The following is an 18,585-nucleotide window of genomic DNA, read 5'->3' as shown; positions in this document are numbered from 1 at the left end:
GACCCCAGATGATCCACCCACCTTCGCCTCCCAAAGTGCTGGGATTACAGGTGTGAGCTACCACGCCCGGCCCTGGTTTTGTTTTTTGACATGTGAAAGCCAACCAACTTGTGAAAGAAAAATGCAATCCAAGAAACAAAATTTTTTAAAGTGAGGCCAACTAGTAATGGGGAAGATGCCTATCTTCAAATCACCAGCTGGGTGCCTTATGCTTAGGCTGGTTTTGAGATGTCTGCCTCCTTCAAAACTTACTGACGAATGCCAATGCAGAGTCCTGGGGCTCTGGGCCCTGCATTTGATCTTTGCAAGATTCCTGTTCCCAGGCAGAAGGCTGACAGTGCCACAGGTAATCACTAGATACTGGGCATTACAGTTTTTAGGAAATAACATACTTTGTGAAGTCTCTGAGTGAACCCCCTCCCTCTTTCTTTCTCTCTGCCCCTTCTCCCTCCTTGCTTCCATCCTTGTCCCTTCCTCTCCTCTCCTCTCCTCTATGTGGAGTCAATCCTGTTAATCTTTATCCTCTAGTGCAGGAGCTGGCAAACTTGTCCTATCAAAATTAACACTATAAATATTTTAGGCTTTATAGTCTCTGTTACAACTACTCAAGTCTATAATTGAATCAACTTGTTCTGTCAACTTTTTTTTTTTTTTTGAGACAGTGGCACAATCATAGCTCATTGCAGCCTCGACCCCCTGGGCTCAGGCAATCATCCCATCTCAGCCTCCATCACAACACCCAACTAATTTTTTTTTTTTTTTTTTGTAGAGATGGGGTATCATCATGTTGCCCAGGTTCATCTCAAACTCCTGGGCTCAAGCGATCCTTCTGTCTTAGCCTCCCAAAGTGCTGGGATTACAGGTGTGAGCAACCACACCCAGTCTCTGTCAATTCTTGTAACACAGAAGCAGCTATAGACAATACATAAATGAATGGGCACGGCCCAGGCTGCAATTCAGAGCCCTATTAGAGAGCACCAAGAACTGACTACTGCCCTCAGTCCTGCCATGACATGAGCTCTAGGAGGCTGCAGTCTCTCCACAGGTGTGGGTGTGTGTTGGAAGTGGTGATGGCTGAGTGGGCACAAAGATAAGTCACAGGGACAGGGGACACAAGAAAACAGTAAGTCTCACAAATCCTGAGACAACCACAAACACGCAGCACAGGAAACATCTTCCAGGGCAACTGCTGTCTCCATTTCCCACAGCTGAGAGCAGGAGGACTGGGTTCGAGTCCCAGCTCCACCAGACAGTGCTGACGACCTTGGGCAAGTCACTGGACACACTGGGACCTCAGTGTGCACATCTGTAAAAGGGGTTGAACAAAAATCTGCACTCCCCTGCTCCCAGGGCTGAAGAAGAGCCATAGGAGATTAAGAAGTATCATCAATATAGGGGCCTTTCAGAGTGCAGGTCAGTAACACTCACAAGCAGGTGTCTGCATGTTTGTGACCCCACCCAACACATTTATTCAAGATACATTTACAAACTCAACTCAGCTGACTTATTTCATAGGAACAAGTTTATAAGCCAATGGGTGGGGGAAAGAACAAGAGGATGAGAGGAGTGTATTCTATGAGTTCTAAAACCATGATCCTGGCTATTAATTTTTCTGTAAAAGGTGGACTTACTTATAAAAAGAATATAGTCTGCTCTTTATCCACAAGAGTCAAAAATGGTGTCACCAAAAGTCACCTACAGCCAGGTGGGGCAAGGTGCTCACAGGCTGTCTTCATTTCTAGGGCTGCTACACAAATAACCACGAACTGGTTGGCTTAAAACAATAGATTTTTTTTTTTGAGACGGAGTCTTGCACTCTTGCCCAGGCTGGAGTGCAGTGGTGCGATCTCGGCTCACTGCAAGCTCCACCTCCTGGGTTCACGCCATTCTCCTGCCTCAGCCTCCCGAGTAGCTGGGACTACAGGCACCCGCCACCACGGCCAGCTACTTTTTTGTATTTTTAGTAGAGACGGGGTTTCACTGTGTTTGCCAGGATGGTCTCAATCTCCTGACATTGTGATCTGCCCACCTTGGCCTCCCAAGGTGCTGGGATTACAGGCGTGAGCCATCGCGCCCAGCGAAAACAACAGATATTTATTCTGTCACAGTTCTGGAGACCAGAAGTCCAAAGCCAAGGCATAAGCAGCGCCACACTCCCTTTGGAGGCTCTAGGGGACAATTCATCCTTTGCCTCTTTAAGCTTCTGGCAGCTGCTGGCATTCCCTGACTTAGGGGTGCATCCCTCTAACCTCTACCTAGTGGTGATCACATTGCCTTCTCCCCTTCTATCTGTCAGATCTCCCTATACATCTCTTATGAAGACAGTTGTCATTGCATTTAAGGCCCACCTGGATAGCACAGGATGTTCTCTGCATCTCAAGATTCCTAATTGCATCTGCAAAAAAAACTCCTCTTCCAAATAAGGTCACACACATAGGTCCCAGGGATTTGATGTGGCTATATCTTTTAGGGCGCCATTGTTGGTCTACCACAAACAGGTGTTACTGACATAGCCATCTCCCCACTGGCCACATTGCTGGTGGAACGGAATGCCATGTGCCTGGTTAGGTCATCCATCACAGAGAGCTTGTGGAAAATGGAAATTGTTCAAATGACGAAGTGCTGTCCTGGCCAACATTCAACAGAGACTGTAAATTTCAAACATCAAAAAAGCACATCTGATGCTCATTGTGCTGTTAGGCTGGTATTGGAGCTGCTAAAGAAGGAAGGCAAAGAAATATTCTTCAACTAGTGTACTCTTTATTCCTGGAGGAAGGAAGAGAGTGAGGGAGGATAAAGCAAGTGGATTCTCACTGAGTGCCATATGCATCTGGTACTGTCTGGTTATTCTATTTGAGCCTTACAACACTACCAGGAAGACTGCATGGTCCTTACTTTGCAGATGAAGGGATTAAGGCTCAGATGGATTGAATGTCCAGAGCATGGAGGGAAAATGGGTGGCACTGGTATTTGTATCCAGCTCTGTTTTCCCCAAAGCAAAGGCTTCAGTGATATGGTGCAGTAGGCCTGGTGCCTTCTCCGTTCTAACACCTGAATCCTAAATCACACAGCTTGGTGAGGGCTAAGTGTGGGGGCTCAAGCAAGAGCCACAATGGGCAGAGACTCCTTGTATGATGCTGGACACTTACCAGGGTGGCTGTTCTCCCATTGGGAGACCTTTAGAATTATGTGGGTGGCAGCCATGAGACCAATCTGCCACCCACCTCCCTTTCTCTTGAAGCAGGTCCCTGTTATCACAAGCCCTAACCTTGGTGCCATGAGCTTCTTTCCCAGCCTGAGCTTGGATTTCTCCTTTGCTACTCTACCCCTCAGGTTTCTGTGCAGGACATCAGAAGAATTGGGGAGACAGAGAAGACCTGCTGTCCTACCCAGCTGCCACTTCTTCCTCCTTCCTCCTCATTCTTCCAATGTCAACTGAAAAGCCATCACCCTGATTCACCCAATCTAAAGGAATCATACTGCCCCCCACATGGCCCTCTCTATCACATCAATGTATTCTCTGCTTATTTGTGTTTATCATAATCAAATTATCTACTTTAGATCTTGCTGGTTTTTATCCATCTCCTCCTTCTGAATCTGAGACTTTTTGATTGTCCTGCTCTATATCCTTTATGCTTAACCTGGGCATCTGGTGCATGGTAGACACTCAATAAGTAAATGAATGATGGCTGGGTGTGGTAGCATGCACCTGTAATCTCAGCTACTTTGGAAGATGAGGTGGGAGGATCACTTGAGCTCAGGAGTTCAAGAACAGCCTGGATAACATAGCAAGACCCTGTCACAGTAAATAAATAAACAAATAAATGAATGAGTGAGTAAACACACACATCCAGTAAGTTCTGTTTCCAGCAAAGACTGAGACCAGCTAGAGTTCTCCCCCTGAGGTTACAGATTAGATACCCACTGAGATCCCCACAAACATTATTTCTGTAGCCTCCTGGATTGAGTGGGTTTTCTTTGTCTCCCTAGGACTACACAGTAAGGGTCACCCAGGACAGACTGAACACACAATTCCTCTGCTCACTGGAGGCCTCTAGCAATTATAGTGAGAAGCACCACAGTAATATTAGCACAGCCTAGCCCACAGATCCTGAAAAATCCCTGAATCTAGTTAATGGAGCAATTTTTTGCAAGTCCAGCACTTTGTGGCCACCTCAGAGCCATTTGGGGGAGTGACTGCTCTCTCTTAAACTGTGAAATGTCCTTACTCTAGCCTTAAGCTGCTGCCCAGGAGATAGCTCTTAGCTAAAAGGTGATCAAAATATTCTCTCAGTTTTGACACAGCACATGGTGAGAAACAAAGCAAAAGTCTGGGCCCAGAAGCTCCTGGGCTTGCCTTTCAGGTCAGTGCCTCTTTTCAGGAGGATAAAGAACGGATAAAGCTGAGGACTCTTCAAATGCACTTAGTAAGCAGAGGCGGCTGAAGAGTGTTTAAGGTGTAAATTGGTTATTTTATTCTGGATGCTACACTGCATCTTCACGAATGACTTCCTGAAACCCCCCTACCAGAGCGCGCATGTGTGCGTGGGTGCACGCACACACACACACACACACACACACACACACACACATCATTTTCTGGCATTTGTTATGGGGGAACAAGACTGCCACCTGTGACCCAGGGGTTCTACAGCACAGGTGAGGTATGAGGAGAGCATGGCGGGCATGTCACATGTGAGTTGTGTAGGCTTCCTTCTCGCTGACATCCATGTAAGTCCCAGGGGCTTGAGTGGAGCAGCACACACAGAACAGCAGGGGGTGTGCAGCAAGGGGCACTTACATATGCACAAAGACTTACATATGCACAACTACACACATGCACATGTGCGAGCACGTGTGTACTCACACATATACGCTTGGCATTTCTGTTTCTTAAATATACCTTTTATTTTGGAATCATTGTACATTTACAAAAACAGTACAGACATAGTGCAGAAACTCTCCATCTATTCATTACCCAGCTTCCCATAATCCTAACATCTTACATAACCAGGATGCATTTGTCAAAACTAAGAAATTAACATTGATACAATACTGTTAAATAAAGACTCTGGGTTGCACTATTTTTTTCCCCCACAAGTGTTCTTTCTTCGTTCTAGAATCGCATCCAGAGTCCTGCATTGCATTTGGGGTATTTCCATTTTGACGATTTGCAATGGCACATCCCCTCAGTTCCTTACATAGCTGTCAGACCAATGAGACTCTGAGATTTCTCACTTTCACTGTTAGTTTATGTTCCTCTAGTAAAATTACTTAACCTTTCTAAGTCTCCATTCGCTTATCTGTAAAGTGGTGCCAGTGGCAGAACTTACTCTACATGGTTGCTGTGAAAATTAAATAATTCCAGAAAGCACTTAGCTGAAGCCTGGGTATACTACTCGCTGGATAAATGTTAGCTACTGCAACCAGCTCTGATTTGCAAGAGGAGCAATCATATCTCACAAATAAATCATCAAAAGGCAGTTTGAGAAAGAGAACCCAAATCTGCAAAACCGTTGTTTTTGTCTAGGACCAACCAAAGAATTGGGTGTGGTTGCGGAGGTCAGGAACTGCAGATTTAAATCTTGGCATCTCTCTTGGCTGTCTGGCGGTTGGATGTGAGCCGTGACAACTGTGTAGTGCTGACAGAAGAAGGCCACTGATAGGCAGCCAGCTGGCCTCGTCCGGGCTCCTACAAATGTCTGGAACTCGGTGTGAACAGCTGGGATGGGGCCAGGCCGAGGTAGTGCTGCCAGCTAGTTTGAGATGCACCTTGTTCCAGAAATCAAATCAGCCACTCTCCTTTAATAAGCAAGGTCCACACACACACTATCGACTTTACTCCAGGGAGAAAGAGGATGGAAACAAGCATTTACTGAACATGTCTCATGGGCCAGCCCCTGCACATTTATTATACAGAGTGGTCTTCAAATTTTTTTCACATATTCTAATCTGTAAAATATTTTGAGCACATACCATGTGTGTATATATATATTCACACATGATAAATACAAGTAATACACATGTACTACTGAACTAAGTGTACATTATAGAATTATGCATCAAAATAGGCATTTAAAACACACAATTTGTAATAACATAATGAAATAATGTGTTAAATCAAATAAAAATCAATAGTGCTATTAATGAGAGGAGATGTAAATCTTTCTTTAATTCAAAAAGTCTTCTTCTTTTTTTTGTTTTTTTGTTTCTTTTTTTGAGACAGGGTCTCACTCTGTGGCCCAGGTTAGAGTGCAGTAGTGCCATCATAGCTCACTGCAGCACCAAAGTCCTGGGCTCAGGTGATCCTCTTTAGCCTCCTGAGTAGCTGAGACTACAAGCATCCAGCTAATTGTTCGATTTTTTTTTTTTTTTTTTTTTTTCTTGAGGCCGAGTTTCATTCCTGTTGCCCAGGCTGGAGTGCAATGGCGCAATGTCGGCTCACCGCAACCTCCACCTCCCGGGTTCAAGCGAGTCTCCTGCCTCAGCCTCCTGAGTAGCTGGGATTACAGGCATGCACCACCACGCCCGGCAAATTTTGTATTTTTAGTAGAGATGGGGTTTCTCCATGTTGGTCGGTCTGGTCTCGAACTCCTGACCTCAGGTGATCCACCCTCGTTGGCCTCCCAAAGTGCTGGGATTACAGGCGTGAGCCACCGAACTGTTTGATTTTTAGTAGAGATGGAATCTCACTATATTGCCCAGGCTGGTTGCAAATTCCTGGCCTCAAGTGATCCTCCCACCTTGGCCTCCCAAAGAGCTGGGATTACAAGCATGAGCCACTGCACCTGACCTTGAAAATTTTGAACTACTTGGGCCAACTTCTTGTCAGATATCATTAGTCTGTTTTTTTTTTTCACATCTTACTGGGGCTGATTCAACAACGACGACAACAAAAACTTCTTCCCAGTGAAGTGTTAACTCTGTCATTTTTTGGTTTATGTGGATATTGTTCATCAAAGATTTTAATTAGCTTTTAATTCATGAAAACTTTTTAAGCCACTTCTTCAGTTTGTTGAAACAGGGTTTGTTGAGTTTAAGCTGGATAATGTATTCTGCGTACCCGCCTCACCAGAAGTGGCAAATTGCAATCAAACATCACAAAGGCTGCAAGGGAATGAATGAGGATAGAGCTCCCAACCCCTTCCCGTTTGCAAAGTCCCTTCTTTCTTTGAGGACATGCCCAGAACACGCAGCTGATTGTGGATGTCACGGTCCATCCATACATCAAATATTTGTAAAACCTAATTTCTTGTTGAGTAAAAAATAAAAATGCTAAGACTTTCTACTCACACTATAAAGGATGGTCCTGTACACTCCCCAGGGGCATTCACCCCACTTTGGACTCTAACACTGCTCTGAATTGTCACAACAACCCTCTTAGGGAAGTGGATAAAGGCCTCCCCATCTTATATGTGAATGGGAAACTGAGGCCCAGAGAGTCGGTGCATGTCATCCACCAGGTAGGTTTTCAAGTGGGGTTTAGACCCTGGCCTCCTAACACCAGCTCCAGGCCTCTTTTTTCCCACCTCCCCTCTATCCCTCCAACTTCCCCTCCATCCCCCTCACCCTCCCCTCTTTCCTTCCACCCTCCCCTCTACCCTTCCACCCTCCCCTCTATCCTTCCAACTTCTCCTCTCTCTCTCCACCCTCCCCTCCACCCCCCCACCCTCTCCTTTCTCTCCACCCTAAACTCTATCTTTCCACCCTCCCCTTTCCCTCCACTCTCCCCTCCATCCCCCACCTTCCCCTCTTTCCCTTCACCCTCCCCTCTATCCCTCCATGCTCTCCTCTTTCCCTCCACCCTCCCTTCCATCCCCCCACCCTCCCCTCTCTCCCCCAACCCTCTCCTCTTTCCCTCCACCCCCCCCCACCCTCTTTCCCCCTACCCTCTCTTCTTTCCCTCCACCCTCCTCTCCATCCCCCCACCCTCCCCTCTGTCTCTCCACCCTCTCTTTTTCTTTTTTTTTATTTTATTATACTTTAAGTTCTAGGGTACATGTGCACAACGTGCAGGTTTGTTACATATGTATACATGTGCCATGTTAGTGTGCTGCACCCATTAACTCATCATTTACATTAGGTATATCTCCTAATGCTATCCCTCCCCCCTACCCCCACCCCACAACAGGCCCCGGTATATGATGTTCCCCTTCCTGTGTCCAAGTGTCCTCATTGTTCAATTCCCACCTATGAGTGAGAACATGTGGTGTTTGGTTTTTTGTCCCTGCGATAGTTTGCTGAGAATGATGGTTTCCAGCTTCATCCATGTCCCTACAAAGGACATGAACTCATCCTTTTTTATGGCAGCATAGTATTCCATTGTGTATATGTGCCACGTTTTCTTAATCCAGTCTATCATTGTTGGACATTTGGGTTGGTTCCAAGTCTTTGCTATTGTGAATAGTGTCACAACAAACGTACCTGTGCATGTGTCTTTGTAGCAGCATGATTTATAATCCTTTGGGTATATACCCAGTAATGGGATGGCTGGGTCAAATGGTATTTCTAGTTCTAGATCCCTGAGCAATCGCCACACTGTCTTCCACAATGGTTGAACTAGTTTACAGTCCCACCAACAGTGTAAAAGTGTTCCTATTTCTCCACATCCTCTCCAGCACCTGTTGTCTCCTGACATTTTAATGATCGCCATTCTAACTGGCATGAGATGCTATCTCATTGTGGTTTTGATTTGCATTTCTCTGATGGCCAGTGATGATGAGCATTTTTTCATGTGGCTTTTGGCTGCATAAATGTCTTCTTTTGAGAAGTGTCTGTTCATATCCTTCGCCCACGTGTTGATTGGGTTGTTTGTTTTTTTCTTGTAAATTTATTTGAGTTCTTTGTAGATTCTGGATATTAGCCCTTTGTCAGATGAGCAGATTGCAAAAATGTTCTCCCATTCTGTAGGTTGCCTGTTCACTCTGATGGTAGTTTCTTTTGCTGTGCAGAAGCTCTTTAGTTTAATTAGATCCCATTTGTCAATTTTGGCTTTTGTGGCCATTGCTTTTGGTGTTTAAGACATGAAGTCCTTGCCCATGCCTATGTGCTGAATGGTACTGCCTAGGTTTTCTTCTAGGGTTTTTTATGGTTTTAGGTCTACCATTTAAGTCTTTAATCCATCTTGAATTAATTTTTGTATAAGGTGTAAGGAAGGGATCCAGTTTCAGCTTTCTACATATGGCTAGCCAGTTTTCCCAGCACCATTTATTAAATAGGGAATCCTTTCCCCATTTCTTGTTTTTGTCAGGTTTGTCAAAGATCAGATGGTTGCATATGTGTGGTATTATTTCTGAGGGCTCTGTTCTGTTCCATTGGTCTATATCTCTGTTTTGGTACCAGTACCATTGCTGTTTTGGTTACTATAGCCTTGTAGTATAGTTTGAAGTCAGGTAGTGTGATGCCTCCACCTTTGTTCTTTTGGTTTAGGATTGACTTGGCAATGCGGGCTCTTTTTTGGTTCCATATGAACTTCAAAATAGTTTTTTCCAATTCTGTGAAGAAAGTCATTGGTAGCTTGATGGGGATGGCATTGAATCTATAAATTACTTTGGGTAGTATGACCATTTTCACGATATTGACTTTTCCTATCCATGAGCATGGAATGTTCTTCCATTTGTTTGTGTCCTCTTCTATTTCGTTGAGCTGTGGTTTGTAGCTCTCCTTGAAGAGGTCCTTCACATGCCTTGTAAGTTGGATTCTTAGGTATTTTATTCTCTTTGAAGCAATTGTGAATGGGAGTTCACTCATGATTTTGCTCTCTGTTATTGGTGTATAAGAATGTTTGTGAATTTTGCACATTGATTTTGTATCCTGAGACTTTGCTGAAGTTGCTTATCAGCTTAAGGAGATTCTGGGTTTTCTAAATGTACAATCATGTCATCTGCAAACAGGGACAATTTGACTTCCTCTTTTCCTAATTGAATACCCTTTATTTCCTTCTCCTGCCTGACTGCCCTGGCCAGAACTTCCAACACTATGTTGAATAGGAGTGGTGAGAGAGGGCATCCCTGTCTTGTGCCAGTTTTCAAAGGGAATGCTTCCAGTTTTTGCCCATTCAGTATGATATCGGCTGTGGGTTTGTCATAAATAGCTCTTATTATTTTGAGATACGTCCCATCAATATCTAATTTATTTAGTGTTTTTTGCATGAAGGGCTGTTGAATTTTGTCAAAGGCCTTTTCTGCATCTATTGAGATAATCATGTCGTTTTTGTCTTTGGTTCTGTTTATATGCTGGATTACTTTTATTGATTTATATATGTTGAACCAGCCTTGAATCCCAGGGATGAAGCCCACTTGATCATGGTGGATAAGCTTTTTGATATGCTGCTGGATTCAGTTTGCCAGTATTTTATTGAGGATTTTTGCATCGATGTTCATCAGGGATATTGGTCTAAAATTCTCTTTTTTTGTTGTGTCTCTGCCAAGCTTTGGTATCAGGATGATGCTGGCCTCATAAAATGAGTTAGGAAGGATTCCCTCTTTTCCTATTCATTGGAATAGTTTCAGAAGGAATGGTACCAGCTCCTCCTTGTGCAACTGGTAGAATTTGGCTGTGAATCCGTCTGGTCCTGGACTTTTTTTGGTTGGTAGGCTATTAATTATTGCCTTAATTTCAGAGCCTGTTATTGGTCTATTCAGGGATTCAACTTACTCCTGGTTTAGTCTTGGAAGGGTGTATGTGTCTAGGAATTTATCCATTTCTTCTAGATTTTCTAGTTTATTTGCATAGAGGTGTTTATAGTATTCTCTGATGGTAGTTTGTATTTCTGTGGGATTGGTGGTGACATCCCCTTTATCAATTTTGTTGCATCTATTTGATTCTTCTCTCTTTTCTTCTTTATTAGTCTCTCTAGCAGTCTATCAATTTTGTTGATCTTTTCAAAAAACCAGCTCTTGGATTCATTGATTTTTTGAAGGGTTTTTTATGTCTCCATTTCCTTCAGTTCTGCTCTGATCCTAGTTAGTTCTTGCCTTCTGCTAGCTTTTGAATGTGTTTGCTCTTGCTTCTCTAGTTCTTTTAATTGTGATGTTAGGGTGTCAATTTTAGATCTTTCCTGCTTTCTCTTGTGGGCATTTAGTGCTATAAATTTCCCTCTACACACTGCTTTAAATATGTCCTGGAGATTCTGGTATGTTGTGTCTTTGTTCTCATTGGTTTCAAAGAACATCTTTATTTCTGCCTTCATTTCATTATGTACCCTGTAGTCACTCAGGAGCAGGTTGTTCAGTTTCCATGTAGTTGAGCGGTTTTGAGTGAGTTTCTTAATCCTGAGTTCTAGTTTGATTGCACTGTGGTCTGAGAGACAGTTTGTTATAATTTCTGTTCTTTTACATTTGCTGAGGAGTGCTTTACTTCCAACCATGTGGTCAAGTTTGAAATAAGTGTGATGTGGTGCTGAGAAGAATGTATATTCTGTTGATTTGGGGTGGAGAGTTCTGTAGATGTCTATTAGGTCTGCTTGGTGCAGAGCTGAGTTCAAGTCCTGGATATCCTTCTTAACTTTCTGTCTCGTTATCTGTCTAATGTTGATAGTGGGGTGTTAAAGTCTCCCATTATTATTGTGTGGGAGTCTAAGTCTCTTTGTAGGTCTCTAAGGACTTGCTTTATGAATCTGGGTGCTCCTGTATCGGGTGCATATATATTTAGGATAGTTAGCTCTTCTTATTGAATTGATCCCTTTACCATTATGTAATGGCCTTCTTTGTCTCTTTTGATCTTTGTTGGTTTAAAGTCTGTTTTATCAGAGACTAGGATTGCAACCCCTGCCTTTTTTTGTTTCCCATTTCCTTGGTAGATCTTCCCCCATCCCTTTATTTTGAGCCTATGTGTGTCTCTGCATATGAGATGGGTCTCCTGAATACAGCACACTGATAGGTCTTGACTCTTTATCTAATTTGCCAGTCTGTGTCTTTTACTTGGAGCATTTAGCCCATTTACATTTAGGTTAATATTATGATGTGTGAATTTGATCCTGACATTATGATGTTAGCTGGTTATTTTGCTTGTTAGTTGATGCAGTTTCTTTCTAGCCTCGATGGTCTTTACAATTTGGCATGTTTTTGCAGTGGCTGGTACTGGTTCTTCCTTTCCATGTTTAGTGCTTCCTTCAGGAACTCTTTTAGGGCAGGCCTGGTGGTGACAAAATCTCTCAGCATTTGCTTCTCTGTAAAGGATTTTATTTCTCCTTCACTAATGAAGCTTAGTTTGGCTGGATATGAAATTCTGCGTTGAAAATTCTTTTCTTTAAGAATGTTGAATATTGGCCCCTACTCTCTTCTGGCTTGTAGAGTTTCTGCGGAGAGATCCACTGTTAGTCTGATGGGCTTCCCTTTGTGGGTAACCTGACTTTTTCTCTGGCTGCCCTTAACATTTTTTCCTTCATTTCAGCTTTGGTGAATCTGACAATTATGTGTCTTGGAGCTGCTCTTCTCCAGGAGTATCTTTGTGGCGTTCTCTGTATTTCCTGAATTTGAATGTTGGCCTGCATTGCTATGTTGGGGAAGTTCTCCTGGATAATATCCTGCAGAGTGTTTTCCAACTTGGTTCCATTCTCCCCGTCACTTTCAGGTACACCAATCAGACGTAAATTTGTTTTTTTCACATAGTCCCACATTCCTTGGAGGCTTTGTTCATTTCTTTTTACTCTTTTTTCTCTAAACTTCTCTTCTCACTTCATTTCATTCATTTGATCTTCCATCACGGATACTCTTTCTTCCAGTTGATCGAATCGGCTACTGAGGCTTGGGCATTCGCCACATAGTTCTCATGCCATGGTTTTCAGCTCCATCAGGTCATTTAAGGACTTCTCTACACTGGTTATTCTAGTTAGCCATTTGTCTAATCTTTTTTCAAGGTTTTTAGCTTCTTTGCGATGGGTTTGAACTTCCTCCTTTAGCTCGGAGAAGTTTGATCGTCTGAAGCCTTCTTCTCTCAACTCATCAAAGTCATTCTCTGTCCAGCTTTGTTCCATTGCTGGCAAGGAGCTGCATTCCTTTGGTGGAGGAGGGGCACTCTGATTTTTAGAATTTTCAGGTTTTCTGCTCTGTTTTTTCCCCATCTTTGTGGTTTTATCTACCTCTGGTCTTTGATGATGGTGACGTACAGATGTGGTTTTGGTGTCGATGTCCTTTCTGTTTGTTAGTTTTCCTTTTAGCAGTCAGGACCCTCAGCTGCAGGTCTGTTGGAGTTTGCTGGAGGTCCATTCCGCTGTTTGCCTGGGTATCAGCAGCAGAGGCTGCAGAACAGTGAATACTGGTGGACAGCAAATGTTGCTGCCTGATCATTCCTCTGGAAGCTTCGTCTCAGAGGGGTACCCAGCCATGTGAGGTGTCAGTCTGCCCCTACTGGGGGATGCCTCCCAGTTAGGCTACTCGGGGATCAGGGACCCACTTGAGGAGGCAGACTGACGGTTCTCAGATCTCAAACTCCATGCTGGGAGAACCACTACTCTCTTCAAAGCTGTCAGACAGGGACATTTAAGTCTGCAGAGGTTTCTGCTGCCTTTTGTTCGGCTATGCCCTGCCCCCAGAGATGGAGTCTACAGAGGCAGGCAGGCCTCCTTGAGCTGCGGTGGGCTCCACCCAGTTCGAGCTTCCCGGCCACTTTGTTTACCTACTCAAGCCTCAGCAATGGCAGGCACCCCTCATAAGCCTTGCTGCTGCCTTGCAGTTTGATCTCAGACTGCTGTGCTAGCAATGAGCAAGGCTCCATGGGCGTGGTACCCTCTGAGCCAGGTGCAGGATATAATCTCCTGGTGTGCCTTTTGCTAAGACCGTTGGAAAAGCGTAGTATTAGGGTGGGAGTGACCCGATTTTCCAGGTGCTGTCTGTCACAGATTCCCTTGGCTAGGAAAGGGAATTCCCTGACCCCTTGCGCATCCTGGGTGAGGCGATGCCTTGCCCTGCTTTGGCTAATGCTCGATGTGCTGCACCCACTGTCCTGCACCCACTGTCCAACAAGCCCCAGTGAGATGAACCCAGTACCTCAGTTGGAAATGCAGAAATCACCCGTCTTCTGTGTTGCTCACGCTGGGAGCTGTAGACTGGAGCTGTTCCTATTCGGCCATCTTGGAACCGCCCCCACCCTCTCTTCTTTCCCTCCACCTTCCCCTCTATCCCTCCACCCTTTCCTCTATCCCTCCACCCTCCCCTCCATCTCTCCACCCTCCCCTCTTTCCCCCACCCTCCCCTCTACCTCTCCACCCTCTCCTCTTTCCCTAAACCCTCTCCTCTTTCCCTACACCCTCCCCTCTTTTCCTACACCCTCTCCTCTTTCCCTACACCCTCTCCTCTTTCCCTCCACCTCTGCCAGTGTGGGTCCCCTCTGCTTCTCAACCACTGGGGCTGTTAAACACAAATGCCAGGTGTCAAAAAACCATAACCGAGCAGTCAGGCAGCTTCAGACTCAATGGCACTGTGACAGCTGAGGAATCTAAGTGCAGACCCCTACTGGCATTCAGTAGAAGGTGTGTTTGTGTGAGAAGTATTGTTCATCCTTGAAAGTTTTGAGATTGGGGGAATCAAACTGAATCCTAAAATAAATGATTAAAGGGATGAATTGAGCAAAAGATGGGTGAGAAGCTGGATGCTGCTGTGGTCAAGTCCAGGCTCTAGACTTGGGATTTAAGTCCCAGGTCCATTCTCATGGCTCTAAGACCATGTTTGCTAAGACTCAGTTTTTGCAGCTGTAAAATGCTGAAACGTCAGTTGTTCTGAAGATTTAAGAGGTCCTTCACCATACTCAACACAGTGCCTAGCATGTGGTAACACTTAGCAAACAGAAGCTGTTGCCTCTGTTTGACTTCCCAGTGTGGTGAGCTCAGGCGGAGCTGTGACAAATTCATCTCAACCCCCTACCCTGAAAGCCAGAGCCTTGGGCTGGACCCTCTATTCTCCAAGGCAATCCCCCAAGGTCCTCACACTACCAGGGGTCAGCCTCAGACTCCACACAACTTCACATCCCAATACATGATGATTGGGAAGTGCCATCATATTTACCTACAAAGGCAAGCCTGCTAAGACTCTCATCGGCACATCAGTGAAAGAAATAAAAGTATTTTCCTTTATAGAAAAAAAATAAGGGTAATTAAAATGCTTCTTAAATCCCAACTGGTTTCTGCCTGTTACAAAATGGCCCTTCTTTCCCTTTGGTTAATACCATGCCAACTTCATTTGTATGTTAAAATATATAAACTTTGTACACTGTCAAATGACATTATTTTCTGTTTTGTTTTGTTTTGTTTTGTTTGAAATGGAGTCTCGCTCTGTCACCCAGGCTGGAATGCAGTGGTGTGATCTTGGCTCACTGCAACCTCCACCTCCCAGGTTCAAGCGATTCCTGTGTTTCAGCCTGCCAAGTAGCTGAGATTACAGGTGCATGCCACTATGTCCTGCTAATTTTTATTTTTTTAGTAGAGACAGGGTTTCACCATGTTGGTCAGACTGGTCTCGAACTTCTGACCTCAGGTGATCCACCCGCCTCGGCCTCCCGAAGTCCTGGGTTTATAGGCGTGAGCCACTGTGCCCGGCCATCATATGACATTTCTAAGAAAGCATCCCCCTTGGAGGGAACTGGTCCCTTAAGGAGGTAGCAGAGGTATGGACTGAGGAGAAAGACCTAAACTGGACAGAGGCTCTCAACTTGGGGCAGTATTATTCCCCAGAGGTCAGGGGTATTCAGAAACATGTGGCAATCATTACTTTTCTTGATTGCCACAGTGACTGTGGAGCACCACTGGTACTCAGCGTTGGGAGGGCAGACATGCTAAGTACCCTGTACTATTTAGGGCAGTCCCACACAGTGAAGAATTGTCCCACCATGTTGACCAATAACTCCCCAACTGAATCATGCTTGGAACATCCTTTGAGGCTCAAGGGGGTCTTTGAACTAGGTGAACCCACAGACCAGAAGCTGGGACCACTGATTGGGCCTCAGGAAACAGGCTGGAGCCAGCTGGGCCCTGAAGGGTATTCTTAGCTGGACTGGGAGCTCCATGCCAACACACACCATGGCCAATTCACCTTTGTACACTGCAGGGCCACCATGGTGCTCACTACACAGCACATGGTTGGGAACTTCATGTTTTATTTTTTCTTTTTTGTTTTTGAGAAAGAGTCTCACTCTGTCGCCCAGGCTGGAGTACAGTGGCGTGATCTCGGCTTACTGCAACTTCCGCCTCCCAGGTTCAAGCAATTCTCCTGCCTCAGCCTCCTGAGTAGCTGAGATTACAGGTGTGTGCCACCACACCCAGATAATTTTTGTATTTTTAGTAGAGACAGGGTTTCACCATGTTGGTCAGGCTGGTCTCAAACTCCTGACCTTGTGATCCACCTGCCTCGGCCTCCCAAAGTGCTGGGATTACAGGTGTGAGCCACTGTGCCTAGCCAGAGAACTACATCTTACAAGGTGAGTCAGAGTTTGTCCTCAGTGGGATGGACTAGCTGGGCAACAGCTCTCTCATGAGGAAAACAAGAGAGCCCCTGTCTTGAGGACAGAAGGTGCTGCAGGGACGAAAGGAGCCCAAAGGCCTAGAGTAGTATATGTCCAAGTGCAACCACTGGCACACGAGTTAGTGCCCGAAGTGTTCAGTGCATATTCCACTGCCCCACTGGCCTCTCTGAGGGTGGGGCTCAGAGATTTGCATTTTAAACAAACTCTTGCCATTTGAGAACCCCAGTGAAATTGTGTCGGATAATCTGTGACTGGGGAGTGGTTTTGTTGGGATATAGGGAATTGGGTCTGATAATGTTCTTTGGCACTATGGCTGAGAAGTTTTCTGGATCAGAAATTTGCATTTTGTAAAAGTCTTTTAAGGCATCTGGGTGTTCTGTTAAGGCATGACAATGAAATTAGAACTTAGATTTCTAGGTACATTTTTCTTAACTTTCAAACACTGTTTCTTCTGAAAGCAGCAACCAACCTCAGATTATTGTCTGGCAGGAAAGAGGGGTTAATGTAGCCCTAGGGACCAAAGTTGAAAAGTTCCAAAGAGCTAGTAGCTGACATGAATGGAATGCTTAGTGTGAGCCCAGCACTGTGCTATGTTCTGACACAAATGGCTTGTTCACACCTCACAACACGGCATCCTTGTGAGATGGGTACAGTTATTGTCATCGCTATTTTACAGACAGTGAAACTGAGGCTTAGAAACATTATATATCTCAGCCATGTTTACACACTAGTAAGCGACTCAGAAAGGACTTGAACGTAGGCAATGAGACTTGCCAAAAACCTTAAGCCTGGAACACTTCTGGTGTGTACAGCCAAAGCTGTCCAGCACATAGACACTCTGCATGTGACCTCTTGAGAGGATCAGAAGCTTGATTCTTTATGCACTGAATCCTTTATGCTTGTCCAGCCTTGCCAATTAGTGAGCCTTCCCCTTGCCTCCCTGTCTGTGAGTGGAGCGCAGGAACTGGAATTGGGATGAAATAGAAGAATCTTTCAGTATCCCCCTCAAAAGGAAATATTTATACTCTAGATAGTTTGGCTTCCAGTGTGTGACTTTAGAATTCGTAAGGCTCTACTGCTTCAAAATAATTGGCTTTTAAAATTTAACTGATAGCTCAAGTCACTTAAAATGAGAATCTTTTAGATTTTTTTTCTACTAAGAAGCAAAATAAACAAAAAAAAGGGACTAATGCAGCAATCAGAAAGATAGAGTTCCATACTGACTTAAATAGTTGCCCCATCAGAGGAATGAATTGATTATTTTATGCACTGTAAAGTTTAGTATTTTCCACTGATGGTCAAGAAATGCTGGACATGTCAATTATCAAGAACTAAGAGGCTTGGGCGACTTTAGACTTCCTTATTCTGCTACTCTGACTGCATCTGTCACTAGTTTGGGGGTGGTCCAGAAAGGAGCCCAGTGTCTAAAGGCCTGCAAACGACTCCCAGAAGATTCAGTAACCTCCCTCAGGCAACTGGCTCTGCTGAGGATGTATTCATTGTGATCTGTAAAAGTTACCTGGCTTCACTGATTAGGTATCCACACAACAGGACAGGTGGTAGCCTAGGGGTGTCAAGTGTTTGCCTATGTTATTTACCAAAAAGCACCTCAAACCATCAACATCTTTATCTCCCCTGTGCCAGAACTGTGAGAGGCTGAAAGGTGAATGAAGCACACTCTCCGGACCCTGGTGGGGAGTACTCATCAGTCAGTGTCCTAATACAAGGCAACCTTCAGCTACAGAGAGGCACACATTGCTATAAGTGGGAGGGAGAAGGGACAGCAGCCCTTACATGGGAGAATACATGTGCCCTATTTATGCGTGTGTGTGTGTGTGTGTGTGTGTGTGTGTGTGTGTAGGGGAAGTATTAACAACCATCAGTGGGAAAAAAGAATGCATTAGAAACCCCTACTAAAAATCTCACCTCCAATTGAATAGCTCCTACTTCAACAGAATTGGGTTTTCTCCCCAAAGATCTGGGGACTCAAAAACTTATAATCCACTCATTCTCCTGTTGCATGACCCCTAAATCTGCTGTTTCAATCAAATCTAGGGTCACATGAAGGTTTACCCTTTGCCAATTTTAAGAGACTGCAGAGGGAAAAAATACAGATTTTGGGTTGGGTCA

The 18,585-nt window shown here is 44.6% G+C and overlaps 1 protein-coding gene across 6 annotated transcripts in view; it reads right to left on the bottom strand.

The window, feature by feature from the left end:
• PALM2AKAP2 (PALM2 and AKAP2 fusion) overlaps positions 1-18,585 on the bottom strand; it is a 533,118-nt gene that overhangs the window by 324,784 nt on the left and 189,749 nt on the right. The window lies entirely within an intron of this gene.

The sequence above is a fragment of the Gorilla gorilla genome, chromosome 13, assembly GCF_029281585.2.
Source record: "Gorilla gorilla gorilla isolate KB3781 chromosome 13, NHGRI_mGorGor1-v2.1_pri, whole genome shotgun sequence".
NCBI lineage: Eukaryota > Metazoa > Chordata > Mammalia > Primates > Hominidae > Gorilla > Gorilla gorilla.
Note: the sequence above shows the minus strand (reverse complement) of the source record. Positions and strands in the feature narration are given on the sequence as shown.